The sequence below is a fragment of the Coenobita brevimanus genome, chromosome 48, assembly GCF_032717465.1.
Source record: "Coenobita brevimanus isolate Jiangsu-jjx chromosome 48, ASM3271746v2, whole genome shotgun sequence".
Lineage (NCBI taxonomy): Eukaryota > Metazoa > Arthropoda > Malacostraca > Decapoda > Coenobitidae > Coenobita > Coenobita brevimanus.
This window is the reverse complement of record NC_137001.1, coordinates 2,607,360-2,621,897: the sequence shown is the minus strand read 5'-3', so window position 1 is coordinate 2,621,897 and position 14,538 is coordinate 2,607,360.

The window sequence follows — 14,538 nt, the reverse complement described above, 5'->3', positions numbered from 1 at the left end:
CCCCTGAACAGGCCCTCGGGCCCGTCCGTTTTGTTCTCCCCCCTCCTCCCCTCTGGACCCCTTTCTGCCTGCCTTGTTTCCCCTACCTTCCTCCCTCCCCACCGCGCTGCCATTCGCATCGCCAATCTCGCCCCGTCCCCTCTCACCCTCCCCAAAGGGCTTATCATCGGTGAGATGGAAGAAGCCGAGCCCTGCGCCCCGTCCCCCTCCCACCACCCCGCCCCCCTCCCCCCCATCCCTGACCATCTCTCCGACCAACAGTCAGACGCCTTACGCCGCCTCCTCCTGGAGTTCCAGGATTTGTTTGCGACAGGACCCGCAGATATAGGACATACTACGTACCTGTCTCACGAGATCCATACGACAGGCCCACCGATACGACAACCTTCCCGACGTAAGAACCCCCGACAGAGAGAAGAGGAGGACCGCCAGGTGCGCGAGATGGAAGAGGCAGGTGTTATCTCCCCCTCCACCAGCCCGTGGTCCTCCCCCGTCGTTCTAGTAAAGAAGAAAGACGGCACGATGCGGTTTTGCATCGATTACCGCCACGTGAACGACGTCACAATTAAGGATGCCACTCCCCTCCCCCGCATTGACGATTCCCTAGACTCCCTCTACGGGGCGTCTTGGTTTTCTACCCTTGACCTCCAGTCTGGATATTGGCAGGTCCCCGTCCACCCGGATCATCGAGGCAAGACGGCCTTCTCTACCAGTAATGGCCAACATTACAAATTTAATGTCCTGCCATTCGGTCTCTGCAACGCCCCTGCCACATTTTCCAGGCTGATGGAATCTGTCTTAAGCGGCCTCACTTGGGAGATATGTTTGGCCTATCTTGATGACGTCATTGTTTTTAGCCAGACCTGGGTCGACCACTTGCAGCGCCTCCATCGAGTTTTCACCCGAATTCGCCAGGCAGGCCTCAAGCTACATCCATCCAAATGTGTCCTGGCCGCGAAAACCGTCGCGTTCCTAGGCCATACGATTTCCCAAGTGGGAATTTCCCCAAATCCCGACAAGCTTCGTGCCATAGCGGACATACCACCTCCGCAGGATGTTCACAGCGTCCGTGCCTTATTGGGGCTCGCGTCCTATTACCGCCGCTTCGTGAAGGGGTTTGCACAGATTGCTAAGCCTCTTCACGACCTGACACGGAAAGGGGAACCTTTCCTCTGGACCGAGGACCGATGAGCCGCCTTCCAACAGCTGAAATACAAGCTTGTCTCGGCCCCCATCGTGGCCTTCCCCGACTATGCCCTCCCTTTTCGCCTCTACATGGACGTCTCCCTTGACGCAATTGGCGCCGTTCTAGCCCAGGTACAGGCTGGTCGGGAACACATTATCGCATGCGCCAGCCGCACACTGAACCCAGCCGAGAAAAATTATGCCGCCACCAAGCGAGAATGCCTCGGCATAATCTGGGCCCTCCAATATTATAGGGCTTATCTTTCCGGGACCCAAGTCACGATAATAACCGACCACCAATCACTCCAGTGGCTGCGACAATTGGACTCCCAGAACGGTCAAATCGTCCGATGGCGTGACACCCTGGAGGAGTTTCAGTATGAGATTTTATACAGACCCGGGAAGCTCCACACCAACGCAGATGCCCTCTCCCGCCTTCCCATCCACGCGGTCCAACCAGACCCTGACTTGCTGAAACTCTGGCACCACAAGGAACGGCCCCTCTGGATTCCAGCCCACCTGTTTCCCAAATTGTGCCGACAGGGCGACCACCTTTTAACCCCGTCCGGGCACATTCTCTTGGCCCCCGATGCGGCACGCGACACCCTGCGCCAGTTACACGCCCACAACGGCATCCATTTGGGCACCAAAAATTTGCTACAGATGTTTAATGACATCTACTGGGCCCCGAACCCCAACACCCTCGCCAAGGAAATTATTCAGACTTGCCGCGCCTGCGCGCTTGGGAAAGACATTACCCAGACTGCCGGGCCATCTGGCCATATCACCGCCCACAAGCCCTGGCAACTCCTGGCAGTCGATGTAGTAGGGCCTCTTCCACCCAAATCTGGATATAAATACGTGATCACTTTTGTCGACACGTATTCTAAATTTGTAGTAGCCTGCCCCGCTAAGGAACATCATGCCGTCGCTGTCGCCGATGCCTTACTCCGACACGTGTTCCCCTACTTTGGCATTCCCCAAGCCATCCATTCCGATAATGCCCCCGAGTTCTCCGGAAAAGTCTGGGAAGAACTGGCCAGGATTTTTGGATACGAAATCTCCCACTCCTCACCATACTGGCCCCAAGGGAACGCGGTGTGTGAACGCAGCCATTGTACCCTGGTCAATCAGCTACGCACCAGAATCGAGGCTACGAAAGACAACGATTGGCCGGCACACGTGAAAATCGTCCAGTGGGGCATGAATTCGTGCCCCCGGGAAGACGGGATTTCCTCCCACGAAAGGATCTTTGGCGAAACCCCCATCCTACTACCCTTACGCCATCACTTACAACCGCCCATCTCTGCCCCCGCCACAGACCCGCTGGACTTGCTAAAAGGGCGAATATACCACCTACAGAGGAATTTAGACCTCGAACCCGACACAGCCACCAACCCTTTCAAACCGGGCGACACAGTTGTCGTCACCCAACTCCCCACCCCCCACAAACTCGCCCCCCGTTTCACGGGCCCCCACACCATCACCAAAATCCCCAACCCTTATCAGGTGGTCATGGACTACCACGGCACTCCCTGTACCCTCCGCAACCGGCACATGCGCCCCTTCCGCACGCCCACCTCCCCCGCCCCAACCCCACACCCCCAGCCCCCTCCGGCCCCCGCCCCACCATCTACAGCCGCATATGAGTGCTACGTCTCCTCCTCTCTCCCACTCTACCCCCTCCACCACCTCCACCTCACCCGCCCCCGGCACCTCACCTGACACCTCCCCCGCCACCCCCCCTCACCCTCGCCCCATCCGTCCACGGATTCCCCCTCAATCCCCACTCCCACATCTCCCGCCCCCGCCACCACCCCCTCCCCGAGCCCACTACCACCCCTCCCTCTCCTACACCCCTCCGTACACCTACTCAGCCCACTCCGCGCCCCACCGCGCACCCAAACCCAAAGCAACGCACCCACCCCAGCCGCCCACTCCCGCCTCTTCCGCCCGCACCACCACACCCTCGCCACAACCCCCTTCCACCCCCCTCCCCCCACCCACCATCCGCACGCCCACTCCACCAATACCACGTTCCACCACGCCCGCGGCGCACAAGACAACACGCCCACCTCCAACGCCCACTTCTCCCCCCACCCCAACCCTCACCACCACCACCACCCGCTCAGGCCGCCTCTCACGCCCACCCGCCCGATACTCACGCACCCCTATACCACCCACCTCTCCGCGACTTCACACCATCAAGCTACACCAGGCCCAAATCCCTCCTACCTGTACTCCCCAGAGACTCAACGCCGCATTACCACGACACAAAACCCAGCCTTCACCCACACTATCCAGCATTCAGTCTCCAACCACACTGACAGCCACACCAAGCAACATGAGGATTAAGCGGGCCGTATGGGCCCCTACCCTTACCAAGAACCACCGACTCCGCAGGCCACACCACCTGTTAAATATCCTCCAGTCGACCACCGCCCCCTCCGCCCTCTTCCTCACCTATGACTAAGCACAGAAGGAAAACTCCTACACTGTCGCCTGGCAGAACACACTCCAACACCTCCAGCCCGTTTACACCACCCCCAACACTCTAGCATTCCACCTCCAGCCACAGGGACGTGACTTTTTACAAGAACAGGGTGGTGAAATGCGTGGCTTTAACAGACGCATTAACAGTACTCCCGAAGAAACTCCCGGAGAATACCGTAGTATCCCCGACGATAGGGCGAACCAGGAACAACAGAGTTCGCCCACAAGAATGCCGACACCCCCACTCGGACCCCATGGGGTAGCCGCCACCAGCCACCACCACTCCGGGCAACAACGACGCATGTCAGCCTGGACCGTGCGCCCCTGTGACATTCAGCCACTACGCCGCCGCCACCATAGGCGAAAGACACTACCTTCGCGTGGCGGAATCACTGAGTTAGCTAGGGGTGGAGTCAGAAACAGCACTCCAGACAGCGCCCTTCTGGTAGAGACGATCTATGGTCGCTCCCACAGTGTTTCGGTAGAGACGATCAATGGTCGCTCCCTTAGTGTTCCGGTTGAGACGATCTATGGTCGCTCCCACAGTGTTCAGGTAGAGACGATCAATGGTCGCTCCCTTAGTGCTCCGGGTGAGACGATCAATGGTCACTCCCACAGTGTTCAGGTAGAGATGATCAATGGTCGCTCCCTCAGTGTTCCGGTTGAGACGATCAATGGTCGCTCCCACAGTGTTCAGGTAGAGACGATCAATGGTCGCTCCCTTAGTGTTCCGGTCGAGACGATCAATGGTCGCTCCCACAGTGTCCAGGTAGAGACAATCAATGGTCGCTCCCTTAGTGCTCCGGTCGAGACGATCAATGGTCGCTCCCCCAGTGTCCAGGTAGAGACGATCTATGGTCGCTCCCAGGGTGTAGCTAGGAGAGGGACGTCTCCACAACCGGAGACTGAACTCCAGGTGTCCTGTTCCAGAACATCCCAGACAGACCTCCCTGCCTCCCCCGGTCTCTGTTCCTTACGATTGGCCCTCGAGCAGACACACCTGTCTGGCCCCAGTGACAGTCGCTGCCGCAGCCCTCCCCTGCCGGCGCCTCTGGTCGTGGGAGACTGCAGCCTGTCGCCTCTCTCGGCCCTCCCTAGTACACCCGGGCGAGACCTCGCCACGCCCCCACGACGCCGGGACCTGACCCAGAGGTTCCTGGACCTATTCAGCCCCAGTCCTACGGGCCTTACGCCGGAGCCCAGTCTGGAAGCCACCGGAGACCCGAACGCGAGAGGACGCCCTTCCGAGCCGCCCCGTGGCCTCTCGGCTCGCCTCGCCTTGACGGTGCCCCCAGTCCAACCGGATCACCGATGTCGTGCCCTTGTTTCCTTCCATGAGAAAATACGGTTGATCCTGTAACAATAGTGAATTAGATGAAGTGTGACTCCCTCTCTCCTAGAATAAGTATTGTGCAGTGAATTTATGTAATGTATATTGGGGTAAATCAGATCACAATGAGAAGTTAGAGGACGAGAATGTGGACTAAGATCTAAGTGAAAATACGTGCGAGTGTCGCCCCGGATCTTTATAAAGACATATCCCCATAGTTAGAACAAAGACTGTGAGGAAGAAATATCATTGGTGTTCTATTAGCTAGCCGCGAAGTAATATTGTGAAATAGTATTACGAGTATCCCGACTTTGTTATGCATTGTGAAGCGAGAGTCTATATATCATACTTGGAAGATGTGTAATTAATAAGCCTGTGCCTACAGAGACATGTTCCCACTCTAAATATCAAGAAAGGAAGTATTAATGATATTCCCTCCCTCTGCACGCTACCCCTAAAAACCCTCTCCATTACTCGCTCACGCTCTTAAAGCCAAATCAAGAACCAGAGTTATTTGCCAAAGGACCTTCGCTAACAGAAACCACATAAACTCCCCTGCTAATATCGGACATCTTCCAATATTACCATAACTTTCTCCTCGCCGTTTTAAGTCACTCTCCGCGCCTCCCCTCCCTCTCCTAGTGAATCACAACCCCCCCCCTTCCTCCTCTCCCCTCCTCAGGCGCTCTGCGCGCACCTGTATTTACTACACTACTAATACTAGGATTTGTTGTGTTGTCATTAGTATCTAGAAAGCCAGTATCCTGCGAGATACACATATCTTAGATAAGGTTTTGTATTGCTCTATATTGTGTTGTAATATCTGCTGAAATGTCCTGTGTCTGACTGGTAATATATGTGTATGGTGTTGCCGAAGGTTTTTATGTCCTGCCTCTCTTTATTGCACTAGCTCGGGTCTCGAAAGAGGACCCCGCTCCACGTTGGGTGAAATAGGTACGAGAAGTCGAGCCTAATTCTACCCAGCATTACACTGGTGGCCAGCGGTGGTTCTAGATCCGAGCGTAGAAGAGAGGTAAGCAGGAAATATTTGGAAAAATGGCAACTAAACCGCACGTTCAGTTACCCAAGTTTGACTCTGACCAGTATGACATACACACATATCTTGCAATAATTAAACCCTTACTAGATATTGGCTTTGAAAATGACCAACAGAAAATTGCAGTCACACTACCACTACTGGGTAAAGCCGCAGCAAATATTGCGCCGAAAATCATCCCAGAACTCACCTGGCAGAACTTTACCAAGTTCGCGGTCCAAGCCATCACCCCATCATTAGGGAAAGTGGTGGCTCTATCCAAATTGGATAGTTTTGCATATGACGGAGATTTAGATAATACCCTGTTGCAGGCAAGATGCCTGGTTACTGCTGTCTACCTGGAGGCAGACGAAGAAACCCGGGACCAGCATACATTCAATACTCTGCTCCGAGTACTCCCAAGTGTTGTGAAGCAACACTTTACTATCCATGACCCAACAGGAGACATGGATAGGGATATACAGCTGATATGGCGCCTCCTGACCGCCTGCCCTTCTCCACAACAAATTAATGTTGTCAAGAAATTCCCCACCCGACCCCCGGCTCCCCCAGCCACACCGCGTCCGCCCCTGCCCCACACCAGCCCGACCCCGACGCCTAGCCCACCCATGGCGCACCCCTCCCGTCGGCGCCCCGCCCCGCGAGAAAACCCAAACCTAATTCTGATCAACCCGTGGGAATTCACAGCCTGCAACTCCCGCTGCCCCTTTCACGACATACGGAACCAGTTGAAAGCTGCTCGCCGCAGAAACACAACCCCGGGTTCACGTAAAGTGTCCGCCCTAGAAGGCGAGGCCCCAGGGGACGAGCTGGCGCCTGTGGACGAAACCCCTCCAGGAGAACTAGAGCAGGAACAGGAACACAAGAGCCCTAGCCAGCTGGATTTTTAGACCTGCCTCCGCAACAACCCACGGTGGCAGGGGCCATCACCCCTAAGTATCGCCCCCCAGTATACCACAAGATGAAAATAAATGGCGTGAAGGCCAGACTACTAGTTGATACGGGAGCAGCCAGATCCTGCCTTTACAGCCATTATTTTTCCCGCTACAAATCACGGTTTGGCCCACTCCGCCCTACTACCACTCACCTTGTGGACGTGGGGGATGGCCCCCTGCCCATCCGTGGGGAGACTCGGGCCCTACGGGTCGACACCCACCAGCCAGAGTCCGCCCAACACCCATTCATCATTTTTGATTCCTCCTGCCAGAGTTATGACGGGTATTTAGGGCTAGACTTACTTCGAAAACTGGGAGCCACGATCGACTGTCACCACCGACAACTCCAGTTCCGCCCCCCACCCCGTTCCACTCCAGCCGTTTGCACCTGCACGCCGCGGCCCCGGCTGGAGGACTCACCCCCCCTCAGTGCCCCCTCTCTTCCCCCCACTTTTTCTTCGCCTCCCTCCTCCACCTCCCCCGCGCCGCCCCACCCCACTCTTGCCGCCTCCTTCCCCGCCACTATCTCCACCGCCGTTACCATCCCCTCACACCACGAGGCATGGGTGCCCCTGAACAGGCCCTCGGGCCCGTCCGTTTTGTTCTCCCCCCTTCTCCCCTCCGGACCCCTTTCTGCCTGCCTTGTTTCCCCTACCTTCCTCCCTCCCCTCCGCGCTGCCATTCGCATCGCCAATCTCGCCCCGTCCCCTCTCACCCTCCCCAAAGGGCTTATCATCGGTGAGATGGAAGAAGCCGAGCCCTGCGCCCCGTCCCCCTCCCACCACCCCGCCCCCCTCCCCCCCATCCCTGACCATCTCTCTGACCAACAGTCAGACGCCTTACGCCGCCGCCTCCTGGAGTTCCAGGATTTGTTTGCGACAGGACCCACAGATATAGGACATACTATGTACCTGTCTCACGAGATCCATACGACAGGCCCACCGATACGACAGCCTTCCCGACGTAAGAACCCCCGACAGAGAGAAGAGGAGGACCGCCAGGTGCGCGAGATGGAAGAGGCAGGTGTTATCTCCCCCTCCACCAGCCCGTGGTCCTCTCCCGTCGTTCTAGTAAAGAAGAAAGACGGCATGATGCGGTTTTGCATCGATTACCGCCGCGTGAACGACGTCACAATTAAGGATGCCACTCCCCTCCCCCGCATTGACGATTCCCTAGACTCCCTCTACGAGGCTTCTTGGTTTTCTACCCTTGACCTCCAGTCTGGATATTGGCAGGTCCCCGTCCACCCGGATCATCGAGGCAAGATGGCCTTCTCTACCAGTAATGGCCGACATTACGAATGTAATGTCCTGCCATTCGGTCTCTGCAATGCCCCTACTACATTTTCCAAGCTGATGGAATCTGTCTTAAGCGGCCTCACTTGGGAGATATGTTTGGCCTATCTTGATGACGTCATTGTTTTTAGCCAGACCTGGGTCGACCACTTGCAGCGCCTCCGTCGAGTTTTCACCCGAATTCGCCAGGCAGGCCTCAAGCTACATCCATCCAAATGTGTCCTGGCCGCGAAAACCGTCGCGTTCCTAGGCCATACGATTTCCCAAGCGGGAATTTTCCCAGATCCCGACAAGCTTCGTGCCATAGCGGACATACCACCTCCGCAGGATGTTCACGGCGTCCGTGCCTTCTTGGGGCTTGCGTCCTACTACCGTCGCTTCGTGAAGGGGTTTGCACAGATTGCTAAGCCTCTTCACGACCTGACACGGAAAGGGGAACCTTTCCTCTGGACCGAGAACCGACGAGCCGCCTTCCAACAGCTGAAAGACAAGCTTGTCTCGGCCTCCATCGTGGCCTTCCCCGACTATGCCCTCCTTTTTCGCCTCTACACGGACGTCTCCCTTGACGCAATTGGCGCCGTTCTAGCCCAGGTACAGGCTGGTCGGGAACACATTATCGCATGCGCCAGCCACACACTGAACCCGGCCGAGAAAAATTATGCCGCCACCAAGCGAGAATGCCATGGCATAATCTGGGCCCTCCAATATTTTAGGGCTTATCTTTCCGGGACCCAAATCACGATAATAACCGACCACCAATCACTCCAGTGGCTGCGACAGTTGTACTCCCAGAACGCTAAAATCATCCGATGGCGTGACACCCTGGAGGAGTTTCAGTATGAGATTTTGTACAGACCCGGGAAGCTCCACACCAACGCAGATGCCCTCTCCCGCCTTCCCATCCACGCTGTCCAACCAGACCCTGACTTGCTGAAACTCTGGCACCACAAGGAACGGCCCCCCTGGATTCCAGCCCACCTGTTTCCCAAATTGTGCCGACAGGGCGACCACCTTTTAACCCCGTCCAGGCACATTCTCTTGGCCCCGATGCGGCACGCGACACCCCGCGCCAGTTACACGCCCACAACGGCATCCATTTGGGCACCAAAAAATTGCTACAGGTTTTTAATGACATCTACTGGGCCCCGAACCCCTCCACCCTCGCCAAGGAAATTATTCAGACTTGCCGCGCCTGCGCGCTTGGGAAAGACATTACCCGGACTGCCAGGCCATCTGGCCATATCACCGCCTACAAGCCCTGGCAACTCCTGGCAGTCGACGTAGTAGGGCCTCTTCCCCCCAAATCTGGATATAAATACGTGATCACTTTTGTCGACACGTATTCTAAATTCGTAGTAGCCTGCCCCGCTAAGGAACATCACGCCGTCGCTGTCGCCGATGCCTTACTCCGACACGTGTTCCCCTACTTTGGCATTCCCCAAGCCATCCATTTCGATAATGCCCCCGAGTTCTCCGGAAAAGTCTGGGAAGAACTGGCCAGGATTTTTGGATACAAAATCTCCCACTCCTCACCATACTGGCCCCAAGGGAACGCGGTGTGTGAACGCAGCCATCGTTCCCTGGTCAATCAGCTATGCACCAGAATCGAGGCTACGAAAGACAACGATTGGCCGGCAGACGTGAAAATCGTCCTGTGGGGCATGAATTCGTGCCCCCGGGAAGACGGGATTTCCCCCCACGAAAGGATCTTTGGCGAAACCCCCCTCCTACTACCCTTACGCCATCACCTACAACCGCCCACCTCCGCCCCCGCCACAGACCCACTGCACTTGCTAAAAAGGCGAATATACCACCTACAGAGGAATTTAGACCTCGAACCCGACACAGCCACCAACCCTTTCAAACCGGGCGACACAGTCATCGTCGCCCAACTCCCCACCCCCCACAAACTCGCCCCCCGTTTCACAGGCCCCCACACCATCACCAAAATCCCCAACCCTTATCAGGTGGTCATGGACTACCACGGCACTCCCCGTACCCTTCGCAACCGGCACATGCGCCCCTTCCGCACGCCCACCTCCCCCGCCCCAACCCCACACCCCCAGCCCCCTCCAGCCCCCGCCCCACCATCTACAGCTGCATATGAGTGCTACGTCTCCTCCTCTCCCTCCCACTCTATCCCCTCTACCACCTCCACCTCACCCGTCCCCGGCACCTCACCTGACACCTCCCCCGCCACCCCCCCCTCACCCTCACCCCATCCGTCCACGGTTTCCCCCTCAATCCTCACTCCCACATCTCCTGCCCCCACCACCACCACCTCCCCCCAGCCCACTACCACCACCCCCTCTCCTACCGCCCCTCCGTACACCTACTCAGCCCACTCCGCGCCCCACCGCGCACCCAAACCCAAAGCAACGCGCCCACCCCAGCCACCCACTCCCGCTTCTTCCGCCCGCACCACCACACCCTCGCCAAAACCCCCTTCCACCCCCCTACCCCCACCCACCACCCGCACGCCCACTCCACCAATACCACGTTCCACCACGCCCGCGGCGCACAAGACAACACGCCCACCTCCAACGCCCACTTCTCCCCCCACCCCAACCCTCACCACCACCACCACCTGCTCAGGCCACCTCTCACGCCCACCCGCCCGATACTCACGCACCCCTACACCACCCACCTCTCCGCGACTTCACACCGTCAAGCTACACCAGGCCCAAATCCCTCCTACCTGTACTCCCCAGAGACTCAACGCCACATTACCACGACACAAAACCCAGCCTTCACCCACGCTATCCAGCATTCAGCCTCCAACCACACTGACAGCCACACCAAGCAACATGAGGATTAAGCGGGCCATATGGGCCCCTACCCTTACCAAGAACCACCGACTCCGCGGGCCACACCACCTGTTAAATATCCTCCAGTCGACCACCGCCCCCTCTGCCCTCTTCCTCACCTATGACCAAGCACAGGAGGAAAACTCCTACACTGTCGCCTGGCAGAACACAATCCGACACCTCCAGCCCATTTACACCACCCCCAACACTCTACCGTTACACCTCCAGCCACAGGGACGTGACTTTTTACAAGAACAGGGTGGTGAAATGCGTGGCTTTAACAGACGCATTAACAGTACTCCCGAAGAAACTCCCGGAGAATACCGTAGTATCCCCGACGATAGGGCGAACCAGGAACAACAGAGTTCGCCCACAAGAATGCCGACACCCCCACTCGGACCCCACAGGGTAGCCGCCACCAGCCACCACCACTCCGGGCAACAACGACGCATGTCAGCCCGGGCCATGCACCCATGTGACATTCAGCCACCACGCCGCCGCCACCGTAGGCGTGGTGGAATCACTGAGTTAGCTAGGGGTGGAGTCAGAAACAGCACTCCAGACAGCGCCCCTCTGGTAGAGACGATCTATGGTCGCTCACACAGTGTTTCGGTAGAGACGATCAATGGTCGCTCCCGTAGTGTTCAGGTTGAGACGATCAATGGTCGCTCCCTTAGTGTTCCGGTCGAGACGATCAATGGTCGCTTCCACAGTGTTCAGGTAGAGACGGTCAATGGTCGCTCCCTTAGTGTTCCGGTTGAGACGATCAATGGTCACTCCCACAGTGTTCAGGTAGAGACGATCAATGGTCGCTCCCTTAGTGTTCCGGTTGAGACGATCAATGATCGCTCCCACAGTGTTCAGGTAGAGACGATCAATGGTTGCTCCCTTAGTGTTCCGGTTGAGATGATCAATGGTCGCTCCCACAGTGTTCAGGTAGAGATGATCAATGGTCGCTCCCTTAGTGTTCCAGTCGAGACGATCAATGGTCGCTCCCACAGTGTTCAGGTAGAGACGATCAATGGTCGCTCCCTTAGTGCTCCGGGTGAGACGATCAATGGTCGCTCCCACAGTGTTCAGGTAGAGACGATCAATGGTCACTCCCTTAGTGTTCCGGTCGAGACGATCAATGGTCGCTCCCACAGTGTCCAGGTAGAGATGATCAATGGTCGCTCCCTTAGTGCTCCGGTTGAGACGATCAATGGTCGCTCCCACAGTGTTCGGGTAGAGACGATCAATGGTCGCTCCCCCAGTGTCCAGGTAGAGACGATCTATGGTCGCTCCCAGGGCGTAGCTAGGAGAGGGACGTCTCCACAACCGGAGACTGAGCTCCAGGTGTCCTGTCCCAGAACATCCTGGACAGACCTCCCTGCCTCCCCCGGTCTCTGTTCCTTACGCTTGGCCCTCGAGCAGACACACCTGTCGGGCTCCAGTGACAGTCGCTGCCACAGCCCTCCCCTGACGGCGCCTCTGGTCGTGGGAGACCGCAGCCTGTCGCCTCTCTCGGCCCTCCCTAGGACACCCGGGCGAGACCTTGCCACGCCCCCACGACGCCGGGACCTGACCCAGAGGTTCCTGGACCTATTCGGCCCCAGTCCTACGGGCCTTACGCCGGAGCCCAGTCTGGAAGCCACCGGGAGACCCGAACGCGAGAGGACGCCCTTGCGAGCCGCCCTGTGGCCTCTCGGCTCGCCCCGCCTTGACGGTGCCCCCAGTCCAACCGGATCACCGATGTCGTGCCCTTGTTTTCTTCCATGAGAAAATACGGTTGATCCTGTAACAATAGTGAATTAGGTGAAGTGTGACTCCCTCTCTCCTAGAATAAGTATTGTGCAGTGAATTTATGTAATGTATATTGGGGTAAATCAGATCACAATGAGAAGTTAGAGGACGAGAATGTGGATTAAGATCTAAGTGAAAATACGTGCGAGTGTCGCCCCGGATCTTTATAAAGACATATCCCCATAGTTAGAAGAAAGACTGTGAGGAAGAAATATCATTGGTGTTCTATTAGCTAGCCGCGAAGTAATATTGTGAAGTAGTATTACGAGTATCCCGACTTTGTTATGCGTTGTGAAGCGAGAGTCTATATATCATACTTGGAAGATGTGTAATTAATAAGCCTGTGCCTACAGAGACATGTTCCCACTCTAAATATCAAGAAAGGAAGTATTAATGATATTCCCTCCCTCTGCACGCTACCCCTAAAAACCCTCTCCATTACTCGCTCACGCTCTTATAGCCAAATCAAGAACCAGAGTTATTTGCCAAAGGACCTTCGCTAACAGAAATCACATAAACTCCCCTGCTAATATCGGACATCTTCCAATATTACCATAACTTTCTCCTCGCCGTTTTAAGTCACTCTCCGCGCCTCCCCTACCTCCTCCTAGTGAATCACAAACCCCCTTCCTCCTCCCCCCCCCTCACGCGCTCTGCGAGCACCTGTATTTACTACACTCCTAATACTAGGATTTGTTGTGTTGTCATTAGTATCTAGAAAGCCAGTATCCTGCGAGATACAATATCTTAGATAAGGTTTTGTATTGCTCTATATTGTGTTGTAATATCTGCTGAAATGTCCTGTGTCTGACTGTGGTAATATATATGTATGGTGTTGCCGAAGGTTTTTATGTCCTGCCTCTCTTTATTGCACTAGCTCCGGTCTCGAAAGAGGACCCCGCTCCACGTTGGGTGAAATAGGTACGAGAAGTCGAGCCTAATTCTACCCAGCATTACACGTACATTGGACAGAATGATTTGATGGATGGAATAATATTAATGATAATAAAAATGATAATAACAATAACAATACTTATAGCAATAACATTAATGCATACTGCTTTCACTACAAAAGTAATATTATTAATAAAAAAAGTCATCATCATCATCATCATCTTCATTATCATCATTACCATCATAATTATCATGAGCATCATTTTCACCACCATCATCATCATCATATCTTCATCATCAACCTGATCACCATGTACCAAAAAATATTATTATTATTATTATTATTATTATTATTATGCGTAGGTGTTTAATGGATGCAACAGCATATAGAGGTTGGGGGAGTGTAGTGGTGGTCAGAATCAAGGTCCAAGTAAAATGGAGAAATAGAAGAAGGGAAAGACGGGAGGACGGAGTAGGTGCAAGGAGAGTGGAAAGGTTAAAAGAGGATGAGAAAAATGCAAAATATAAGAGAGAAGTGGAGGAACGATTGGGTAAATATGGATTGGAGCAGATGGGGAACGTGGAAAGTGTGTGCAAGATATTCACAGAAGAAATATGTGCAGCATGTGAGGTGGTGTGTGGGGTGAAGAGAAGACGAAAAGGGGTGCAAGGAACAGCACTGTGGACTGAAGAGGTGAGACAGGCTGTGGCACAAAAGAAGAAAGCATATAATGAATAGATAAGAAACAGCGGTGTGGAA